This window comes from Balaenoptera physalus, assembly GCF_965194825.1.
Source record: "Balaenoptera physalus genome assembly, chromosome: 7".
In the NCBI taxonomy this organism is placed as follows: Eukaryota; Metazoa; Chordata; class Mammalia; order Artiodactyla; family Balaenopteridae; genus Balaenoptera; species Balaenoptera physalus.
In genome coordinates this window covers 95,722,990-95,745,073 of record NC_138886.1, presented here as the reverse complement: position 1 = coordinate 95,745,073, position 22,084 = coordinate 95,722,990, and the positions used below count along the sequence as shown (strand labels likewise).

The 22,084-nt window shown below is 44.9% G+C and overlaps 1 pseudogene across 1 annotated transcript in view; it reads left to right on the top strand.

The window, feature by feature from the left end:
- Window positions 1-2,051: 2,051 nt before the first annotated feature.
- Window positions 2,052-22,084, top strand: part of LOC309664674 (dihydropyrimidinase-like) — a 77,921-nt pseudogene continuing 57,888 nt past the window's right edge. The window contains exons 1-2 of the transcript XR_014268448.1: window positions 2,052-2,384; window positions 16,710-16,872. The product of XR_014268448.1 is annotated as a dihydropyrimidinase-like (transcript). The remainder of the gene's footprint in view (window positions 2,385-16,709; window positions 16,873-22,084) is intronic.

The following is a 22,084-nucleotide window of genomic DNA, read 5'->3' as shown; positions in this document are numbered from 1 at the left end:
GGCTTTTCTCCTTAAACTTACCCAACACTCTCTTCTGTGCGGTCAGTGAATCTCAATGAGCTATTTCCTCCTGCCTCAGTGACATTCTACAAATCCCCTCTTCTGATCAAGTTTGAGTTAATTAAATGTGGAGAGTTTATGCTGCATTGTGTTACAGGGCATTTTGTGATATAAAGTGTCTGAGATAAAGAAACCTTTGAAATCATCATCTGAGCTTCAGAAAGGATGTCACAACCACCCTGACACCCAATCTTACTTTCCTAGAGTGCTGTTATGTGTGTAGCTTGGCAGAGTTGCATATTTAGTATTATTCTTTTCATCTTTACACAATGGTCTTTGGACAATAATTGCATAACCTTCTTGGGCTTCTTATTCCTGGCTTGACAGCCAAATCTATGGCACTTTATTGATGTTTCCTAATTTTTAATCATTTTGCGGTTTGTGTGATCTGAGACTTGAGGAAATTTGATAATAATAACACCTTGCATTCCACTATTAAAAATGCCATCTCCGAGGTCACATGTGACCGACCACCTACTCCCCAAACTCGAAGTACCTTCCCATCCTCTGTCAGTTGATGGTTGAAAAGGACAAAAGAACCAAAGTAAACCAGCTGAAGCAAACACTGGAGAGTCTGAAAGAGGGGACATCAGGCATGGCTGGTTCCAGGAGCACCAACGGTGTCATGAGAACCCAGTTCCTCTCCATCTCTCCTTCCTGTTCTCTGTGTTGGCTCTGTTCACAGGACTAGTCCCTTGTTGTCTTTTACTCCCTCCAGGATTCAAGTCCAGCAGGAAAGAGAAAGCCCCTCATCTGCTCAACCTAACACAAGTTAGGATCAGCTCTCACTGAGCACAGTTAGTCTTCTTGGGACCCGTGTCATCCCCGAACACATCACCGTGGCCGTGAGGACTTCCTGCTGTGATGGGAAGTGCTTAGATAAGCAGATCAGTCCCAGAGCCGGAGGTCCCATCAGTTCCACCCAGGCGAGTGTTCTGAGAATGCACGGGGAGGATTTCCTGCTAAAGAAACTCCAGTGACTGTTGGCAGAACGAGGAAGAGAATAGACGATGCAGCAGCATGCGTCCACCACGCTCCCCACGCTTCCTGCGGCATTCGATCTCGGTGCTCTTGAAATCCCGCATTGCCGTCTTCCCCCACGCAGGGCTCCCCGAGCTCCCTTCTCTCTCACGGCTCCTCCTCTGTCTTCTCTTCATCCTTCTCACCTGGGAGGAAGGGGGTGGTCCACAGCTGTCCAACCCTATCCCCTCAGCTTGACCACGTGGAGGTCACACTCAACTTGCCATCACCTTCTTGGTGCCTTTATCCAGCTGTTCCCTCACCCAGAGCATCGTCCCTCTTCTCACCCCTCCTCTCTCCATGTCCACGTCCTCTGCGTCCTGCTTCAGATACCTCTTTGTGAATCTTCCATATCTAATTTCCTTCAAGGCAGAAATAAACTCCCCCTTTCCTCTAAACTCGTATCTTTAGCCTCTCTCGAAGGTAGAATTTTCTGCTTTCTTTATTGTTATCCATTGAAATATGTATGTGTGTCACTGTTGGCTCTTAGATCCTTGACGACGAGAATGTCATTTATCTTTGTTCCTCACATAGTTAAGAATATTTAAAAGGAAATCCAGATCAAGTGGTTCTTCGGGGAGTGGGTATTTTCATTGCTGCTGGTGGTGTCTGTCTGTCTCCCTCCCTTCCTCTCTCTCTCTGCCTGTCTCTCTGCATTTTGGTACAGACACACTCTTCATAAAGGGAAGAAATGAGGTGGATTTCTTTCCCCAAAGTGCCTTTTCTTAGAAAGGAAAACAAACGTCCCTCGTCTTTAAAAGTGCCTCCAAGATTTTTCCCTTCCAATGACTGGAAGGGAAAAAATCTCGGTGTACATCCAGGGTCTGGACGTACACCTGGATTCAGGTCGGCGGAACTTTCAGGTCAGACCCCCCGCTGACCTCTGCGCCCGCCCCAGCCTTTTGCGCAGGCCCAGCCCCCCGGGGGTGGAGCCGCTCCTCCCCCACCCCCTCGCAGCGGGTCCTTGATAAACCCGGAGCCCCGCCAGAGCGCCCGCCCCGTGCCGCCGGAAGGAGGGCGGCTCCGCAGCGTGTGCGCCCCTCGCCCTGGCGGCGCCGTCGCGGCTCCTGATACGCGGTGGGCGCGTGGTCAACGACGACTCCTCGCAGGTGGCCGACGTGCTGGTGGAGGACGGTGTGGTGCGGGCGCTGGGGCGCGACCTGCTGCCGCCCGGGGACGCGCCGGCCGGGCTGCGGGTCCTAGACGCCGCCGGCAAGCTGGTCTTGCCCGGCGGCATCGACACGCACATGGAGTTCCCCTTCATGGGCTCGCGGTCCGTGGACGACTTCTACCAGGGCACCAAGGTACCCGCCTCGCCGCGCCCTGCACCCCGGGATGCCCGCCGAGTCCTCAGCCGCCTCTGAGGCTGCCCCCCGAGGTCAGGCCGGGCCGGCTCGCGCCGGCGTCGCGCGGGGGCCTGAGGGGGCGGGAGCGAGGCGCGGCGGCCTGAGGGGGCGGGAGCGAGGCGCCGGGGCCTGAGGGGGCGGGAGCGAGGCGCGGCGGCCTGAGGGGGCGGGAGCGAGGCGCGGGGGCCTGAGGGGGCGGGAGCGAGCCGCGGCGGCCTGAGGCGGCGGGAGCGAGGCGCGGCGGCCTGAGGCGGCGGGAGCGAGGCGCGGGGGCCTGAGGCGGCGGGAGCGGGCCGCGGCGGCCTGAGGGGGCGGGAGCGGGCCGCGGCGGCCTGAGGGGGCGGGAGCGGGGTGCGGGGGCCTGAGGGGGCGGGAGCGGGCCGCGGCGGCCTGAGGGGGCGGGAGCGGGGCGCGGGGTCCTGAGGGGGCGGGAGCGGGGCGCGGCGGCCTGAGGGGGCGGGAGCGGGGCGCGGGGGCCTGAGGGGGCGCGAGCGGGGCGCGGCGGCCTGAGGGGGCGGGAGCGAGGCGCCGGGGCCTGAGGGGGCGGGAGCGAGCCGCGGCGGCCTGAGGGGGCGGGAGCGAGGCGCGGCGGCCTGAGGGGGCGGGAGCGAGGCGCGGGGGCCTGAGAGGGCGGGAGCGAGCCGCGGCGGCCTGAGGCGGCGGGAGCGAGCCGCGGCGGCCTGAGGGGGCGGGAGCGAGGCGCGGCGGCCTGAGGCGGCGGGAGCGAGCCGCGGCGGCCTGAGGGGGCGGGAGCGAGGCGCGGGGGCCTGAGGGGGCGGGAGCGAGGCGCGGCGGCCTGAGGGGGCGGGAGCGAGGCGCGGGGGCCTGAGGGGGCGGGAGCGAGCCGCGGCGGCCTGAGGCGGCGGGAGCGAGGCGCGGCGGCCTGAGGGGGCGGGAGCGAGGCGCGGCGGCCTGAGGGGGCGGGAGCGAGCCGCGGCGGCCTGAGGGGGCGGGAGCGTGGCGCGGCGGCCTGAGGGGGCGGGAGCGAGGCGCGGGGGCCTGAGGGGGCGGGAGCGAGCCGCGGGGGCCTGAGGGGGCGGGAGCGAGCCGCGGAGACCCGAGCGGGGTCAAGGCGCCCACGCTGAGCTTCCTTCTTCTAGGTGGCCCTCCTCGGTGGCATCAGCCCGGCTTTGGCCAAGCCAAAGGAGCAACGGTTCCTTGCAAAGTGGAAGTATCGATACCCTTAAGGTCTAAAATGTCACTCACGGATGCGCGGGTTTTTCCTCGTGGGCCACGCCCTGGTGTGTGTGAAACAGATCGGGCTGTTTAGTGCAGGTACAGGCTGCAAACACTTTCAGAGCAGTTTTGAGGATATATCCGTTACCCAACCGATTTCTAACCGTTTTACTCTCCTTACACCTCTCTCCCTCCACGTTCCCCAGCCCTCTAGGATAGACCAGAATGTTTCACAGAAAAAAGAACCCTCTGACCCAGAGAGAGGGGTCTGGGGCAGGCTGCTGACGCCAACATTTGCAAAGCGTCCTCCTATTTACTAATTATCAACCTTTATCATTAGGCCAATGGTCAAAGTCGTTTGTAGGAAGGATCGTTATCTGTTTTGAAGAGTATTTATTTTTCTCTCTTGCTAAAACGTGAAATTTGCTAAATTTCATTGAATTTATGTTGACATTTAAAATACGTTTTTTTAGATATCCAAGCAATACACGATTATAGACAATTGGAAAAAAATAATAGGAAAGTAGAAAGAGGAAAAGTATTACCCATAATCTCCCAGTCAGTGACAACCCATGTTTTGGTGTATTGTCTTTATGGTTTTCATATGCTTTATTTTACATAATTGAGGTTGTATTGTGCATGTGTGTATGAATGTGTGTACCTGTATTACAAAAGTTTTGTAACCTGTTGTATTCAATTATAGTACAGGCACTTTCTGTTATCACAGACTCGTCATTCACTAAGTGCATTGCTGATGGCAGGGCATTCCATTGACACCCCCGTTTGCCAAGTGGGGACCTGCTGCTATGGCTGACCATCAGTCACCAGACCCACTAGCGTTATTCCCCCTCATTATTTCCCTTTCTCTGATCAGGGTTCCAGATGAAGCAGCCAAGAAGAGGGGTTAGAATGTTGCCAGGGCAGGACATTCCTTCTCATTCTCAAGTTTATCTGTGCATGCCCCAAGACCCTGGGAGGTGGTTCTTAGTTTTCTATCTGTTCTTGGCCATTCTGGGATTCCAGTGTGGAGAGATTTACGGTTCCATACTTAGAAGGCAGGTTTTTGTAGCATATATATATATATATATATATAGTCTGTTCTCACCATTTGAAAGAACTTACTCACCAGTTGATTCTGTAGGCGTTTCTGTACTTAAAGGTTGTCAAAACATTAAAGGAAAACATGTTTTTCATGAGCTTAGGATCACAAGCGGAAAATGATATGGTCCGAGATAAGGTCAAAGATTTAGCAAAGACTAAATTCACGTGGAACATTAAACAGTACTCACAAAAGGGCCAAGTTGCAAAAGTCTACTGCAAAATTGGTTGGTTGAATCCCAGGACATCCCCATCCCCCAAACAGATGAGGCTCCGTAAAATGGAACCAGCCAGGTAAATACAGATAAACATGAGCATTAAAGTATTGGCCTGAGTTCTGAAAGAAGGGCATTGTGGAGTTATTTTGTCCTCTTTTCTAGAGTCTTCACGATAATTCCCAAGGCAATGTTGATGGAGTTTCTGGTTTGGGGAAACAGGGACAAAGAAGTCTTTTGTAAATGCTCATCATACTATATACCAAACTTGAAAAACATCTTATGAATACTGTTAAGTAACATTTACTTTATCAAGTCCGTGCTATGTACTAGACACTGTGCTAAACTGTGCATTGTCTTCCAACAATCCCAGGTGCCATTGTCTACTCTTCGCAATTGAAGAAACTGAAACTTAAGTCACTTGCCCAAGGTCGCACACCTGGTAAGTGGTAGAGTGGCTCTTCAAATTCAGGACTGCCTGCCATCCCTAGAGCTCTTACCTACTAGGTTCTCTTCCTTTCTGAAATGATGATTGAAAAAAAGTCTAATGTTTAGATTCGTCAGAATGGCAGTAGGTAGATGAAAAAGCTGTAAATGTAAGGTGTGTGTTACTGTGAGAAGTCTTTTGTCAAAGACAGAGCAAAGTCATCTTTCAGAAATACACTAGCCCTTCTTTACCTTCCCGACACTGGAGGCAGTTAAGGTTGTCAAAATAAATACACATGTCATGGTGTGGGTTTGTGAGACATTTATACGTGCATTTATAGCCACATCATCCCTAAGGCTACAGAAATGGGTACCTTAAGTACAGAAAGCCATAAAGTAAGAACGATATATCATGCTTTCAGGAGATGGGCCCCCAAAGGTTAGACCAATAGCTGTGTGCTTCCTGCAAGCATAATGCTAATCATTTATAATATCTGACAAACAGAAGGGATACTATTTGTGGTGGTCTATGTATTGATCACTAGATTGTGATGGACCCCAGTTTTAAAAATGAAATATAGGTCAACCAAAGGTTACATATTTTGGAAATCTAATTCGTGTCAGAGGTAGGTTTAAAGCTTATAATTGATTTAGTTAATTACAGGTAAAAGCTTTCCATCTGATGTAAGTAATGGAAATAGCGTTCTGCTTTAAAGAAATCATATTTCATTTTGTTGGTCTAGACTGGATGTACAGTGGTCTTCCAGTAATTCAGTATCCATCGTGAAAGACAGTGGGACTTTTTTATTCAAATGGGTATTGAAAATTAGATAAACTTGAAGGAAATACGACTTTGCTTTTACTACATCCTGTGATAAGAGAATGAATTAAAAGGACTTGGCCAGTCTTCAAATATACGTATTTGTATTCAGACATAGATACAGCTTGGCGTGGGTGGACTCACATTGAAAACCTGGCAGCATCAGTAGCTGGCAAAAGGATCTTTTTTTTTTTTTTTTTTTTAATTGAGAAAATGCAGAACACTTTTTTTTGTAAAGGACAAAAAGTCCTCAAAATTATCAAGAGAGAAAATTATACTTTGCTCTGGAACATTTTGGTAAAATGCCATGGAGGTGATTACTTATCATAAGGCAGTGGAAGGTACATGATTAAGCACATATTTATGGTTGTATTTATAGAGCTTCCTCACCTGGTAGAAGAGCTGTGATTCAGAGAGCTTGGTTACAAACCAAATCCCTTATTTTGTTTCTTGCTGGCGCTCCAGGATGGTTTTCAGAAGCTGTGCATGCTGACTGCATGACCTTGGGCAAGTCACTTCCTCTACTGGTGTTGTCAGCATTTCCGTATCTGTAAAACAAGGCAATAGTTAGAACATCTCGGATTAAATTTTTTTTCTAAGTAATGAAAAATACATATATTTATCATTCAGGAAAATGCTGGAGCATTATATTCGCTGATCATACATCGTTGAATGAAGACACTGCTTTTTTTTTTTTTAAAAAAGGAAAATACAGAAGAGTATAAAGAAAAATAATATATAAATCATCTATAATTTCAGCATTTTGCTTTTAACATTTTCCTTTCAGATTTTTCTTTTTGGGGGCACATATAAACATTTTTCCTTCTACTAAATGGTGCGTACACTTTGGAATCAGCCTTGTTCGTTAAACCTTTCCCCCACGGCCTTCACTGTTGTCAGAGAACGTGATTTCTGTGGCCTGTTGACATCTCCGAGGCTAAGTCCCAGATCTTTCTCTCTGGTCTTGTATCTCTTCCGCATCAGGCTTCCATTTCTGCCCATCGACAATGAATGTCCCACAGGCGCCTCAAACTTCAAGTGCTCGACCCATTTTTCATCCTCTGTTTCCCCAACTGTTAACAGCTCCACTCTCATCTTGTTCGTGTTGGACATTTTGGTGGTTTCCAGCTTTTTTTGGCTTGTGCATAACAATGTTGTGACGTAATTCATCACTCAGATTCCTGATGATTGACGTAGAAATCACCCCTCAGGGTGAAATGCCTGGGCCAGTGAGTGTTAGATCCATCCTAAAGGAGTATAACATACATCCAAATTGCCTTTCAATTTATGCCCTCCTCACAGCAGTACATCCTAATTCCCATCTCACTGCATCCTAGCTAATTGTGGATATTGACTTTTTAAAAATCTATGCTAATTTAATAGGAAAAACATAGAATTTCGTAATGTTTTTAAACAAGCATTTCTTTAATTGCTTGTAAGGCTGAGCTTTGAACATTCTTGTGTTAATAACTTCCATGTTCCAGCTGTAAGAGTGTATAATTCTGTCATTTCCTTCAGTGGCTATTTACTGATTACAAAGTTAATCTTTGCACTAATCAGAGGAAGAAAATAAAACCACCTCAAAGATTAATTTGCAACCACTTGACATTAAATAGGGCTTTGGGCCTATTGAAGGTATTGTGTGTTAGGAATCCTTTCACTGAATTTTACAGAATCTGGGACTTGCCTTCTTTCAGTTTTCATACTTGAGTTTTGCAGGCTTTTCACTTCCACTGCTTGTTTTCTCCCTCATTTATCTGGACTGCATGCCTTCAGTGTCTGACAGGGGTAGTCAGGATTCAAGGTTTCCTTGACGTTGCTGTCGGGAAAGAAACATTTTTCCTCTAACCTCTTATGTTTAGTTTTTGGGGGCCCACAAATTAAACTGACAAAAGACAGATTCACAAGAGAAAAGACAGATTTTTAAAATTCATGTACATGCAGTGCAAGTTCACAGAAAAATGTGCTTCAAGGAGGCAGTTAGAATTTGGGGCTTCTATATCACCTTAACAAGGGAAGGGGAGGGGAAGAAGGGCACTTACGGAAAAGCAAATGACTTTTAGGAAAGACCAGTGGGTTCTTAGGGGAATAGATGGAGATACGATAGTTCATGACGAGGTCTATTTAGGTGCAGTGCAGGCTTCTAGTCTCAGGTGGTAAGAGTCATCTTCCTGGAAAGGCATTTATGACAATTCAGTTCTTTTGAAAAGCTCTGCTTTTAGGCAGCTAAGGGAGTTCAGGAAAAAAAGCCTATTCTCAAATGCCTTCAGCTCAAAATGATTTTTATGCCGCGGTGGCACATTCTGGACCTTGTCACTGCCGTCTAATATGGAATAACCTTAAGCTAAGGAATTTTCAAGTTGATAGTTATGTTCCGTGAATTCAGTCAACAAATAGTTCTTGGGAACCCACTACGAGCCAGGCATTATGGTTGGGGTTATAGAGATGAAAACTGTGGTCTTTGCTCGCAATGGCAGACAGACTGGAGGTATATGGGGTTCTAATTTATCTTGGCTTTAATAATAAATTATATACAGTGGACTTTTGGACTTGTAGACTTAACTTGGACAATTTGTGACTATTTTTGAGTGAACAATTTTTGATCTGGCATTTCCCCTTGTGCTTAGTAACCATTTATAATTGCTGGCATCGCTGGGCTGCATTTCCAATAGGTGAGCCTCAGCAACTCCCCAGAACCTTCTCCTCAACACCGTTCTGTGCTTTTTCTCAGATGTCAAGTGACAGTTGAGGGAGGACACTGCAATTTTTCTGTTATGCTTCATTGCATCTAATAGAGGAATTTCATGTTATAGTGAGAGTCATGCGTTCCTGAGCCCTGAGGATCTGTTCACACGTAAAAGCTTAAAATAAAACAAACCATAATCTTTTTTTAAAAACAGGAAATTATTGGAGGCATAGATATAGAAATAGGCTATAATTCTGTTTTGTTAAAAGTCCTCGTTAACGCTGATGAGGTAATGGGCTTGGGACAAAACTGAGCATTCAGCTTTCAAGTGTGCTCAGAGTCTACATTCTACAGTAACATTTTCATAGAAGGATTTCAGAAACCGCACAGCCAGGGCTAGCAATATTTTTGAGAAACAAAATCTCACATGAATATGCAACTTGCGCAGCTTTCCCACTTTGCTGTTGGAAAAGTGAACCATCTTAATTCTTCCATCTCATAATTTCTGGGAGACATTCATTGGCCTCTCTTCCTTTCTTCCTTAAACATTTAAAGAGTATTTATGTACTAGGCACTGTAACAGGCACAGGGCCTATGGAGATGAAACTACATCAGCTAAATCAGAATCTCTGGGGGGCAGGATAAAAGTTCCCTAGACCATGCCAGTGTGCAGCCAGGGTTAAGAGTCGCTGGACTAGGTAGAGAGGGGACAGGGAGAGAAGAGTATGGGTGACTTGTCTCTCCGAGGTGGAAAGGAACTCAGATCATGCAGGGCTTTATGGGCTGTGTAATAATTGTTTTCTTCATCGTGAGAGCAGAGGGAAGTCAATAACAGATTGGAAGTGGCCCAGACTAACTGGTCTAGTCTAGTCAGAAGATGAGGGTGGCACAGGGCAACGGAGGTGCAGACGCAGGAAGTATGGAGACTCATGGAGTATGTAGGGGAAGGGATAGGTTGCTGATGGATTGGATTTGGGGATGTAAGGAAGGGAACAGGTAGACGTCAAGGGTGCCTCTTGAGTCTGTGGTTTGCACAGTGGGATGGGTGATGGTGTGATGAATATTTCACATTTGGGGAGGCAAGGAGTGTGGAGAGGCACTGTGGAGGACATCTTTACAAAGCTGGATATGCTTCTAGAGTTGGAACGTAAACTGGGATCATGAAGTTTGTTCTCCTAAGTCTTAGTGACTATGAGAAGTCTGAAAATTCAGCCACGTGTTTTTCTCCCTAAGGCTCAAATGTACTGTTGGATTTCTTTTTGTTTTATTTGGGTCGAGCAGGTCCTCTGATAAATTTTAGGGAAACAAAGTCACTTGTTCTAGGATGAGCTTAGAAATGAAAATTCAGTGACCCCATAAAAGGAAAGAAAATCCTTGGGATGCTTTCAATAATGATTTACAACCTAATACAGTCTTAAATAAAGTCTTGTGTTCTGTCATATTATGACCCCACTGTTGGTTAAGAGTTTATCCCAATTTATGTTCTATCACGTTTTCACGTAAGACAGCACATGCTCTTTTCCCCTCAAGACAAGGTTTTAGACAAATTGGAAGGTTTTCAAGGGAGAACAGCCAAAGTAATTAGGAGCTGAAAGAACTGATTTATGAGCCAAGATTAGAAAAGGCAAACGCATTTTGTTTGGCTACCTGACAAATAAAGGAGAAGTCAATCAGCAATAAATACAAAGGAAACAATTAGGTTTTATATAAAAATATGAAAGAAATTTTCACCCTTTACTGGTTCTCCCTCCCCTAAACTCTCTTCATTCTTCAAATGTTGATCCTGGTGAACATTTTGTGAAGTGAATCTAGAAGCATCTGATGTTAAAAGCAATTCAATGAATACTGAAAATATCCAAGGTGAGCTAGGAATGAGATGTTCTGCTGAGTTGGTTTGCTGGATAAAGTTAATTATCCCATGGCTAACAAGTGTGTGGAGGCCAAGAAGCACTGATATGGGCCTTTCCTTGTAACTCTTCTAGGGGCGCATTATTTCAATGGCAGGTGTCGCAGTGATGAACATCACATGAGCTTAATGAAGTTGCGTCTCATTTGTGAATTTACAATTTATAATTTGATGGGACTTGTTTTGTTTTGGTATGGCTTTGGGTTTCCTAAATGCTTGATTCATTTTACCAACCTATGCCTTTCTCCAAGTAATGATTCACTGATGACCTGGGGCAACAGGCTGGAAGTCAGATCACACTAAATGGAAGATGGGATAAGGGGGAATGGCCTGCATAGGGTTGAGGCTCAGAGTAGGCTGAATGTAAGACCTCCTGCTCAAAGCTGTATCCTCCTCCATGTTCCCAATGAGGATTTACCAGCTGTGAGACCCTGGAGAGTCATTTGACCTCTCTGAGCCTCATTATCGTCAACTGTAGAATAAGAAAAGCAATTTCTACCTCTCAGGACTGTAGCAAGGCTTCGTTCAATGAGCTAACGTGTGTAAGATGCTTAACCCAGGACTGGGCATTTGAACAAGCTCTTCTTTCAAGAGGCAGATACTTCCCGGGAGGGGCAGGTCTCCTTCACAGCTCCTGGTGTCCCCTCTAATTGGGATTATAGAACTGCAGCTCTGGCACGTGGCTCCCTGGATCCAGTGGAAAGAAGGCAACGTTTCAGATCTTGAAATAATAGGGATTTGAGATAACTTTGGGCAGCCAAGGGACCCTGGGTAACCAGAGAGAACGGAAGAGGCAGGAGGAAAAAAGAGGTTCCAAGGAGGCTGGGGCGCTGACTGTCCGGCCACTGTTTGCCAGGTCCCAGGGTAGCAGCCAGGATCCCTGCGGCAGGTGGATGGATAAAGCCCCAGGGGTTTGGAAAAAGACAGGTTCCGTTTTCAATCCATTGCCTAGGATTGGCCCAGGCTGTCCTGTCCCAGGCACTATAGTTTTTCTAGATCTGTTCCCATTTTGAGGGTGAGGAGAAGGAGGAAATTAGGGAGGAGAAACAGAACAAGAAGAAACCAAAGAAGACAAGTGGTTGCTCCTTTACTGTTCATTAGGGAGATAGAGCATTTGTGATAAATCCTTATTTATGGGCTTTTAAATGATAGCCCCAGGAATTTCAATTTGCTGTAGTTTAAAAAGAAAAAAAAAACGTGGCCATTTGACCATCACATCTTCAGTCTCATAAGAGGCCCATCGAAGTTGAACTACTTAATTTATATGGCATATGCATGCATACCTGGATTTGTATCACATATATGTAAAATCTTTATTTTTTTCTTTTGAAAGTTAGGCTTTGTTATAGAAAATGTAGCAACTACTGAAAATAAAATTGAACTAGAGGAAAATTCAAAGGATCTGTAGTCACTCCACCCAGAAACAGCCACTGGCTCAGACCTGTTTTGTTTTCTTGCTAAGGGTTGGTATGTTCTGGAGCATGTTGCCATGGCGTCTCTGTCTCTCTGGTTATTTCCCCTGACCTTGGGACCCCTCTGGCCTCCTCTGCAAGGTGACTGCCACATCTTTCTCCTGCGTTTGAGTGCTCTTGTGCTCGGGGCTGCGTTTCTCTGTCTGCAAACACACAGAGTGGACATGTGCCTGAGCACCTCATGCTCAGGGTGCACTCCGCAGAATTCATGCTCCCTCCAAAGACCAGATCGGCTGCCCTCCTCTGTCCCCTCATCTGCCACCTCTCAGTCACTCCAGCCAAAATCAGCTCCTGGACTCCCGTCACCCCCGCAGCCAGCCAGCCACTGCCTTGCCCTCTGGGAACCATTGCTTCACACATCCCAGTCATCTTTTTTTAAAGTACAGTTGGTTTACAGTAGTATGTTGGTTTCAGGTGTACAGCATAGTGAGTCAGTGTTTTTGCAGATTATACGCCATTATAGGCTATTACAAGATAATGGGTATAATTCCCTGTCCTGTACAGTATATCCTTGTTGCTTATCTGTTCTATACATAGTTGTTTGTATCTCTTAATCCCATACTTCTTATTTGTCCCTCCCCATCTTCCTTCTCTCCTTTGATAACCACAAGTTTGTGTTCTCTATCTGTGAGTCTGTTTCTCTTTTGCATGTACATTCTGCCCTTTACTACTTTTCTGCTGATGCTTCCTCACGGACCCTTTTCTCAGAGTTTCTCCCCTGCTGTCAACTGTTACTGAAAGCACTGGCTCTGGAGCCCAATGACCTGCGTCCAATCTTGCCTTTGTTACTCTCTAGCTGTGAGATGTGGGGAGTTATTTCATGGTGCTGTTCTCAGTTTCCTCAACCCTGAAAAGGGGTTAACAATACGACCTGCTGCAGAGCTGATGAGATGGTTAAAACACTTAGGACATCAGAATAGTTCCTGGCACATAATAAGCACTCACTACAAGTTAGATACTATTATCCTTATCGGCAACTGCACATTTATGTCCTAATGCTAATTCAAATCCCAGCTTCCTCTGACCTGTTTCCTTTCTCTGAATTCCCAGGAGTCTTTTCCTCTTCTAGGGAGCTTAGCAATTTTAACTTCCCTTTAGCAATTCCTATACCACATTTACTATGGAAGTGTACTTGCTACCTATTATTACCATCTGATTATTTGATTATAATTGTTTGTGCATGTTTCTGTCTCCCCCTCTAGACGGTCTGATTATTTGTGTGTGTCTGATTATTAGTGTGTCACATGGTGCAGTGACCAGGTGAACCACTGGGGCGTCCAGTTTCTTCCATTTAGTCCCTTAGTCCTTGCTCTGTACAAGATCAAGAAATGGGCAGATCAAGAAATGGACAGTGTCAAAACACAAGAAACTGGTGATGTTGGTTGCTTCCTGGAAGTCAGAATTGGAGGGAAGACTTTTCATTGCATTGTGTGTAACAGCCCACTCACTCCCTGTAATGGCTTACTTGGGTAGACATTTTTTTGGTAATAACTTTATTAAGATGTAATTGATATACAATACCAGTTAGCCATTTAGAGTGTACAGTTTAATGTTCTTTAGTATATTCACAGAGCTGTGCAACCATCACCACAATCAATTTTAGAACATTTTTATCTCCCCAGAAAGAAGCCCATACCCTTTAGCTATCACCCCAACTTTCCCCAACCCCCCTGGCTCCAGGCAACCACTATTCTACTTACTGTCTATGGATTTATCTCTTCTGGACATTTCATATAAATGGAATCATATGATATGTGATCTTTTGTGACTGGATTCTTTCACTTAGCATCATATTTTCAAGGTTCATTCAAGTTGTAGCAAGTGAATCAGAACCTCATTCCTTTTTATGGCCAAATAATATTCCATTGTATGAATATACCACATTTTGTTTATCCATTCATCAGTAGATGGGCATTTGGGTTGTTTCCACTTTTTGATTATTATGGATAATGCTGCTCTGAATATTTGTGTACAAGTTTTTGTGTGGACGTGTTTTCATTTCTTTTGGGTATATACTTAGGAGTGGAATTGATGGGTCATATGGTAACTCTCTGAGGAACTGCCAAACTCTTTTCCAAAGTGGCTGCATCATTTTATTTATATTTCTACCAGCACTGTATCTAGTTTCCCCACATCCTGCATGTGATAGACATTTAATATGGAAAGAATTGCTCTTTAAGCTTGATTTTCTAGTTCAGTAGACACTAAAAAAGTACTTTCTTCCAACACTTTAATTAACAGCACTTTCTATTAGAAAAATGCCCTTCAGCCTCAAGGGATATCTGTCAGAAGACATTTTAGAAGGAAGAAGGTGAGAAGGTTAATCTGCATTCGAATAAAAATATAGAGCCTAAGGGATTTTTTCTGGTATTGTCATTATACCAATAGGGATTTCTTAAGAAATGCAAATATGCATTGTTTTGCCACGCATAAGGCAATTGTTATCGAAAGATAAAGTACAGGATCCTGTATAAATAGTGAGATTTCTGAGAGCAAAAAGAGTTGGAGTGGGACCAAGTGACTTAAGGACAAATAAAAATCCATTGAAGTAAGCAAGAACAAGGAGCTAGAATAGAGCTCATGTAGCAGCTGGGACCTTGGGAGCACTCGGCATGTCTGGGGGCCTGTGAGTGGGGGGGAAGGTGACAGGGGTGCAGACCTGGGAGGGAAGCTGGTGGCACTCCCTTCTTTGTTGTAACATGACCATGTTTCTGGTGGTGAGATGAGTCAATGTATGAAAAGTGGGGAAATGCCTGATTCTAAAGCAGTGGTGCAAAGGCTCATCACTCATTGTGGGCTGAAGCTTATGAAGCACTTAGCGTGAGTCAAACACGGTATTAAGCACTTTATATACGTCACCCCAGTTTAATCCTCCCAACAACCCTATGGTTCAGGTACAATTATTGTCCTCACTTTACAGGTTAGGAATCAAAGGCACACAGAGGTTAAGAAATTGCTGTCTACACTCCCACGTTCATTGCAGGATTATTCACAATAGTCAAGATATAAATAAATTAACGTGTCCATCTGTGAATGAGTGGATAAAGGAAATATGGTGTATGTGTACAATGGAATATTATCCAGAAAGAGGGAAATCCTGCCATTTGTGACAAAGTGGATGGACCTTGAGGACATTGTGCTAAGTGAAATAAGGCAGACAGAGAAACCCAAATATTACATGATCTCACTTATATGTGAAATCTAAAAAAACCAAACTCAGAGAAACCAAGAGTAGAATGGTGGTTGCCAGGGGCTGGGGACGGGGCGCATGGGGGGAATGGGGAGCTGTTGATCAAAGGACACAGACTTCCAGTTATAAGGTGAATAAGTTCTGGGGATCAAATGTGCAGAATGTACAGAACAATACTGTACAAGGAAAGAAGGAAGGAACGAATTAAGGAAGGAAGGGAAGGAGGAAGGACGGAAGGAAGGAAGGAAGGAAGGAGGGAAGGAAGTGGTTAAGGAATTGCTCAGAGTACCATAGCTGATAAGTGCTGAATCTGAGCTGTGCCCTGGAACCAATAAGCCTCTTTGGTCGGTGCCCTTAACCAGTGCACTAGTATATCCCTGCCTATGTTTTTTTTTTTTCACCTACATTGTCTGAACACAGCAGTTAAAACCACATTTAACCATCTTTTAATCTTAGTTTAAATAAAATCAAAGCCAGTAATTAGTCAAAGACGTGATTTAATAACTTAATAGTTTTTAATCCAGTTGTAATGTAACATAGTGTAACATGCCAGGGAAAATAGAAGCTTCGAGGCAGATCGCGCAGGGCCTTGTAGATCATGTTAAAAAGATTAAACGCTATTCCAGAGGCAGTGAGAAGCATTCAGTTTTAAGTCTTGGAGTCAAGGGGCCCCATCTGTGCTTTGGAATTTCCCCCTAATTGCAAAAAGGGGTTTGCATTGGAGGAAGTAAGAGCAAAATTGGGGACATAAAGATCAAGCTGAGGGGTGACACTAAGACCAGAGCATTGGAGATGGATTAGAGGGGACAGCTGAGAATTAAGGAGTCACCAGTTGGTTGTGGGGAATGAAGGCGAGGTGGGAATCACGTGAGTCTCCCAGGATTCTGTGTGGAACACAGTGTAGTTAGAGATACAGTTCACCAAGATTGATTCTAATGAAATGGATTGTACAATGATGTTTTCTTGAGAAGAAAAATGTTTGAATCGTCTCTGTTTTTCCATTTTGGTTTTTCTTTACAGCCTTCACTATTTTCTTTGGTCAAAGCCATTTTCATTTCATCAGACGTGTCATTCTTTTTGCAGAAGCAATTCCAGCTCTTTGAATACTTCAAACTTTAATTTATGGGACATCTATTCATGTCTCTCTAGATCTTTTAAACAGGCAGCATCTTTGTGCAATTTCCTGGACCCATCAAGTTTGCCCGAGTGCTTGCAAATGCATGTTGTTCAAGGAGATAAATGACTCAACTAGAAAACTGTTGGCTAACCTGTTGAAACTCTCTTGTGATTCCAGGCTGCCCTGGCAGGAGGCACCACCATGATCCTTGATTTCGCCATTCCTCACAAAGGCCACTCACTCCCTCATCGAGGCCTTCGAGACCTGGCGAAGCTGGGCTGATCCCAAAGTCTGCTGTGACTACAGCCTTCATGTGGCGGTGACATGGTGGAGTGAGCAGGTGAACCACTGGGGGGTCCAGTTTCTTCCATTTAGCCCTTTAGTCCTTGCTCTGTGCAAAGATCAAGGAACAGGCAATGTCAAAACATAAGAAGCTGGTGATGTTGGTTGCTTCCTGGAGGTCAGAATTGGAGGGAAGACTTTTCATTGCATACTCTTTTGTACTGTTTGAATTTTGAATCATGTGAGGTATTATCAATTTAGAAAACTAAAAAAAATTTTAAAGCATATGAAGGTGGTAGGATAAATCCCTTATACTCATTCACAAAAGACTTTCCTAATATTTAATTCATGAATTGTAAATACTTTAAATGTAATTTTTAAAAGTACTGGACTTCTCAACTTCAACAATACAGGACGCTTTTAAGCAGTCTTTTCCCACAGATCAGAACTTTAGTTAGAAATGTTTTTAATATCTGGGAAAAAACCAAGGAAGCGACAGACTGGGAATGTGTTCAAGGCCTTCTCCCAGCTGTGCACTAACCTGGTGCTCTGCGAACATCAACACCTGGTCAAAGCATTTCAAAACAGAGCTTACACAACCTTCCGTATCTGCTAATTATTTAGGTCATGGCAGAAATGATAACATGATTCAGACAGAAAAGACAGTTTTGAGAGATGTTAAAATATGTTTATTTTTTTTCCCGTGAAAACATGTATGTGTACTTTGGAAGAAACTTTTACTTGTGGTTTAAATCAATAACATGTTTTTCCACATTGAACTTAATTCAGAACTCGTTTTGCCAGAAAGGGCTCACGGGATGACTTTATTTGAAGTTACCATGTAACTTATGTCCCTCCTTCCTTCCCAAATTTGGACTGTAGACACCAAGTTAATATAAAACAAGTAATCAGTCTTTAACAGATAGTTCAGCAAACATACTAGCAAGGTTTATAGTCCAGAGAAAAAGTTAATTTTTCCCCAGAAACGCCATTCTAACTGAGGCATCTTATCTCTTTCGTGCTTTTAGGGTCTTCCTACCTTCCTACCTTCCTTCTTCCCTCCCTCCCTCCCATCCTTCCTCTCTATCTCCCTTCCTTCTTTCCCTTCTCGCTTCCTCCTTTCCTCCCTCTCTTGTTTTATAAGATAGAGCAAAGGTGAAGATGTTTGCCCTTACCAGCGTTTCTCACACTTTAATATGCAAATGATTACCTGGTGAATATTGTTAAAGCACAGATTATGTTCAGTAAGTGTATTAGTTTGCTAGGGCCGCTGTAAGAAAGAACTACAAATTGGGTGGCTGAAACAACAGAAGTGTACTGTCTCACAGTTCCGGAGGCTAAAAGTCTGAGATCAAGGTGTTGGCCGTGTTGGTTCCTTCTGAGGGCTGTGAGGAAGAATCTCTTTCATGCCTCTCACCAGCTTCTGGTGGTTTCCTGACAATCTCTGGTATTGTTTGATTTGTAGGAGCATCACCTGAATTTCTGCCATCATCTTTACATGATGTTGTGTGTGTGTGTGTGTGTGTGTGTGTGTGTGTGTCTAAATTTCCCCTTTTACTAAAGACACCAATCTTATTGGATTGTGGTCCACCCTGCTGACCTCATCTTTTTTTTTTTTTAAAGGTTTTTTTTTTTTTTAATTTATTTATTTTTATTTATTTTTGGGTGTGTTGGGTCTCCGTTTCTGTGCGAGGACTTTCTCTAGTTGCGGCGAGTGGGGGCCACTCTTCATCGCGGTGCGCGGGCCTCTCACTGTCGCGGCCTCTCTTGTTGCGGGGCACAGGCTCCAGACGCACAGGCTCAGTAATCGTGGCTCACGGGCCCAGTTGCTCCGTGGCATGTGGGATCTTCCCAGACCAGGGCACGAACCCGTGTCCCCTGCATTGGCAGGCAGATTCTCAACCACTGTGCCACCAGAGAAGCCCTGACCTCATCTTAATTAATTACATCTGCAATGCCCCTATTTCCAAATGTTGACCTGAAACAAATAGACTGCTGGGTATTTCTCCAGCAAAGATGGGTTTATTTGGGATCAGCAGAGAATTGCAGTTCAGGATCTGCAAGCTTGGCCAGCCACGTGCAAGTCCCCGCAGGGCAAGGGAAGGAGCAGGCTTTCATAGAGGGGGAAAGGAAGCTGGGAGGGCTGTAGTAAACAAAGAGCCCGTGACTTTTCATTGGCTGAGCCCTTGCTAAGAAAGGAGTCTTTTTTTTTTTTTTTTCCCCCTGTGTTGATATGCAGGTGTGAGAGCTACCCCTTCTGGTCTCCCGACATCCGCTTAATTGAGGTTTCTATTTATTAATTTTTTACACAAGTGAGGTCACATTTGGTACTGGGGGTTAGGACTTCAACATATGAATCTGGGGGGACACAGTCAACCCATAGCAGTAGGTCTGGGGCAGGGCCTGAGATTCTGCATTTCTAACAAGCTCCCAGGTGGTGCTGATGGTGCGAGAGCAATACAGTATAGTGAGACTTACCCATGGGTATGGATGTGGATGACAGGGACGTTTAACGAGGTCACCTTCAGAAAGGCTCTTCTACTCAGGGAGTAATAGGTATTTCATCTGAGCAATGCAGATTATAATTCCCTTTGGGAACCCCATCGTGTGAATATTCCAACAATGTTTAAAGCATTTTTTTTCTGACTATAAAAAATAATAGACTCATGGTAGAAAATATGAACTTGAAGCTTAAAAAAATGAGGCACACTATCCCAAGTCCTACCTTTGCTGTTGTCACTTAATGTACCTTGGAACCCATTCCATCATTTCAGTGATGACCACTCTCAACATTTTGGTGTTTGCCGTTCCTTTTCATGCATTTATTCATCCAACAAAAAGCTATTGAGTGGCCACTATGGACCAGGCACTCTTCTAGGATATAGCAAGGGACAAACTGTACAAAGGCCCTGCTCTTATGGGGTGGAAATTCTAGAGGAGGAGGCAGGCCATCAAGAAGTAACTATATTATATGCCAGGTGATAAAGCGCCATGGAGGAAAGTAAGGAAAATTAGTAAAGGAATAAATAGTGATGGAAGTGAGTAACTTAATATGTGATATTGTCATTTTTAAAACTTTACTGATTCAGTAGGGAAAAGTTGCGTTGTTTTAAAAAATAAATTAATTTATTTATTTATGGCTGCGTCGGGTCTTCGTTGCTGCACGCGGGCTTTCTCTACTTCTGGCGAGCAGGGGCTACTCTTCATTGCTGTCTGTGGGCTTCTCATTGCAGTGGCTTCTCCTGTTGTGGAGCACGGACTCTAGGCACGCGGGCTTCGGTAGTTGTGGCACGCAGGCTCAGTAGTTGTGGCTCACGAGCTCTAGAGCACAGGCTCAGCAGTTGTGGTGCACCTGCTTAGTTGCTCCGCGGCACGTGGGATCTTCCCGGATCGAACCCATGTCCCCTGCATTGGCAGGCGGATTCCTAACCACTGTGCCACCAGGGAAGTCCCTATTTTGTACTTTTTAATCAGTAGGAAGGTTAACATTTTTTCCATGTTTATTAGTCATTTGTATATACTGTTTGAACTGTAACATTTTTTACCTAGAATGTTAGGGCTTTTCTTAGCAAGTAGAAACAGCAATAACTCTTTTTAAATTTTTTATTAACTAAAAGCTATAATCCTATGTCTGTTATACATTTTTATGTTTTGTTGTATATTTTTGTTTTATATTTTATGTTATATATATATATTTATTTGTATGTGTGTGGGGGTTTTTGTTTTAACATGTAGAAATTCAAGCAATTTTATTTGATCAAGTCTTCTGACTTTTCCTTTGAAGTTTTTAGTCTTTGATGAGACTAGAATTGGACCTGCAAGGGCAATTACTAAGCTAGTTTTGATCTGAACTTGTCCCTTACCGTTGGTGTGATGTTACGATTTATAATAAGAAATGCATGTCTGGTCTTCGTTCCCATTTCCTGCACAGAGCTCCTAAAACCCCTGGAATTTCCTAAGTGATGAGAACAACAAAAGTGTCTTTTATTATGTTAAAGAGGTGATTTTTAGACCGCACCTAAAGATGGGGGCTGATTGACCCAGGAGCCAACTGTATTATTAGAGGGTTGAAAATTGCAGTCCCAGCCAGCTGACCTCCGGGGAGGGCAGAGGGGCTGGAGTCTGGATCAGTTGCCAATGGCCAATGCTTTAATCAATCATGCCTGTGTAATTGAGCCTCCGCAACAACCTAAAAGGATAGGATTTGGAGAGCTTCCAGGATGGTGAGCAAATGGAGATTTGGGGAGAGTGGCGCTCTCAGAGAGGGCATTCAAGCCCCGTGCCCTTTCGCCATTCCTTGCCCTGTGACGTACCTCTTCCATCCAGATGTTCATCTATATCCTTTATCGTTTCCTTGTATCATAAACTGGTGATCCAGTAAGTAAAATGTTTCTCTGAGTTCTGTGAACCGCTTTAGCAAATTAATCGAACCCATGGAGGGGGTTGTGGGAAGCTCTGACTTATAGCCAGTTGGTCAGAAGTGCAGGTAACAACCTGGACACCCCATAGCACTGAACGCTTAACTTGTGGAATCCAGTGCAGTCTACCTGGTGCAGGTAGATAGTGTGAAAATTGAGTTTAATTGTAGGATACCCCCCTGCTGGTGTCTGGAGAGCTGCTTGGTGAGGGTGGGGAACCTCCCCACCTCCACACATTGGAATCGGTGATCAGAACCTTTTAGTTGGCAACCCAGAAGGCTCCTGAGGCTTCTGACAGGTCCAGAGTCGCTCAACTCCCAGGAGCTGCCAGTGGCTCAGTCTGCATCTTCCACTACCTTCATCTCTGAACTCATCCTGTAGGTTTCAGATTTGACCCCAAACCCTTACTTCGCATTAGCTCTGATTCCTTCTAGAGACACAATTGCTTCTGTTGCTGCCAGTGGCTTTGTTTTCATGTTCTAGAATAATTTCTTCTCATCAGGAGATAGATGCTGAGAATTTCATCAAGTATAACAATGAAGTATTTGGGGGAAATACTATTAACTCTTTCATGATTTAAAAGTATCGTAGGGACTTCCCTGGTGGTCCAGTGGCTAAGACTCTGCACTCCCAATGCAGGGGGCCTGGGTTCGATCCCTGGTCAGGGAACTAGATCCCACATGCCGCAACTAAAGATCCCGCCTGCTGCAACTAAGACCCAGCGCAGCCAAAATAAATAAATAATTTAAAAAAAATAAAAGTATCGTAGCAACAGCAATTCATCACATGAAATGAGGTCTAACCTAGGGGAAAGATCAAGACCTTAATTACATTTTTCTGGAGTTCAACTGA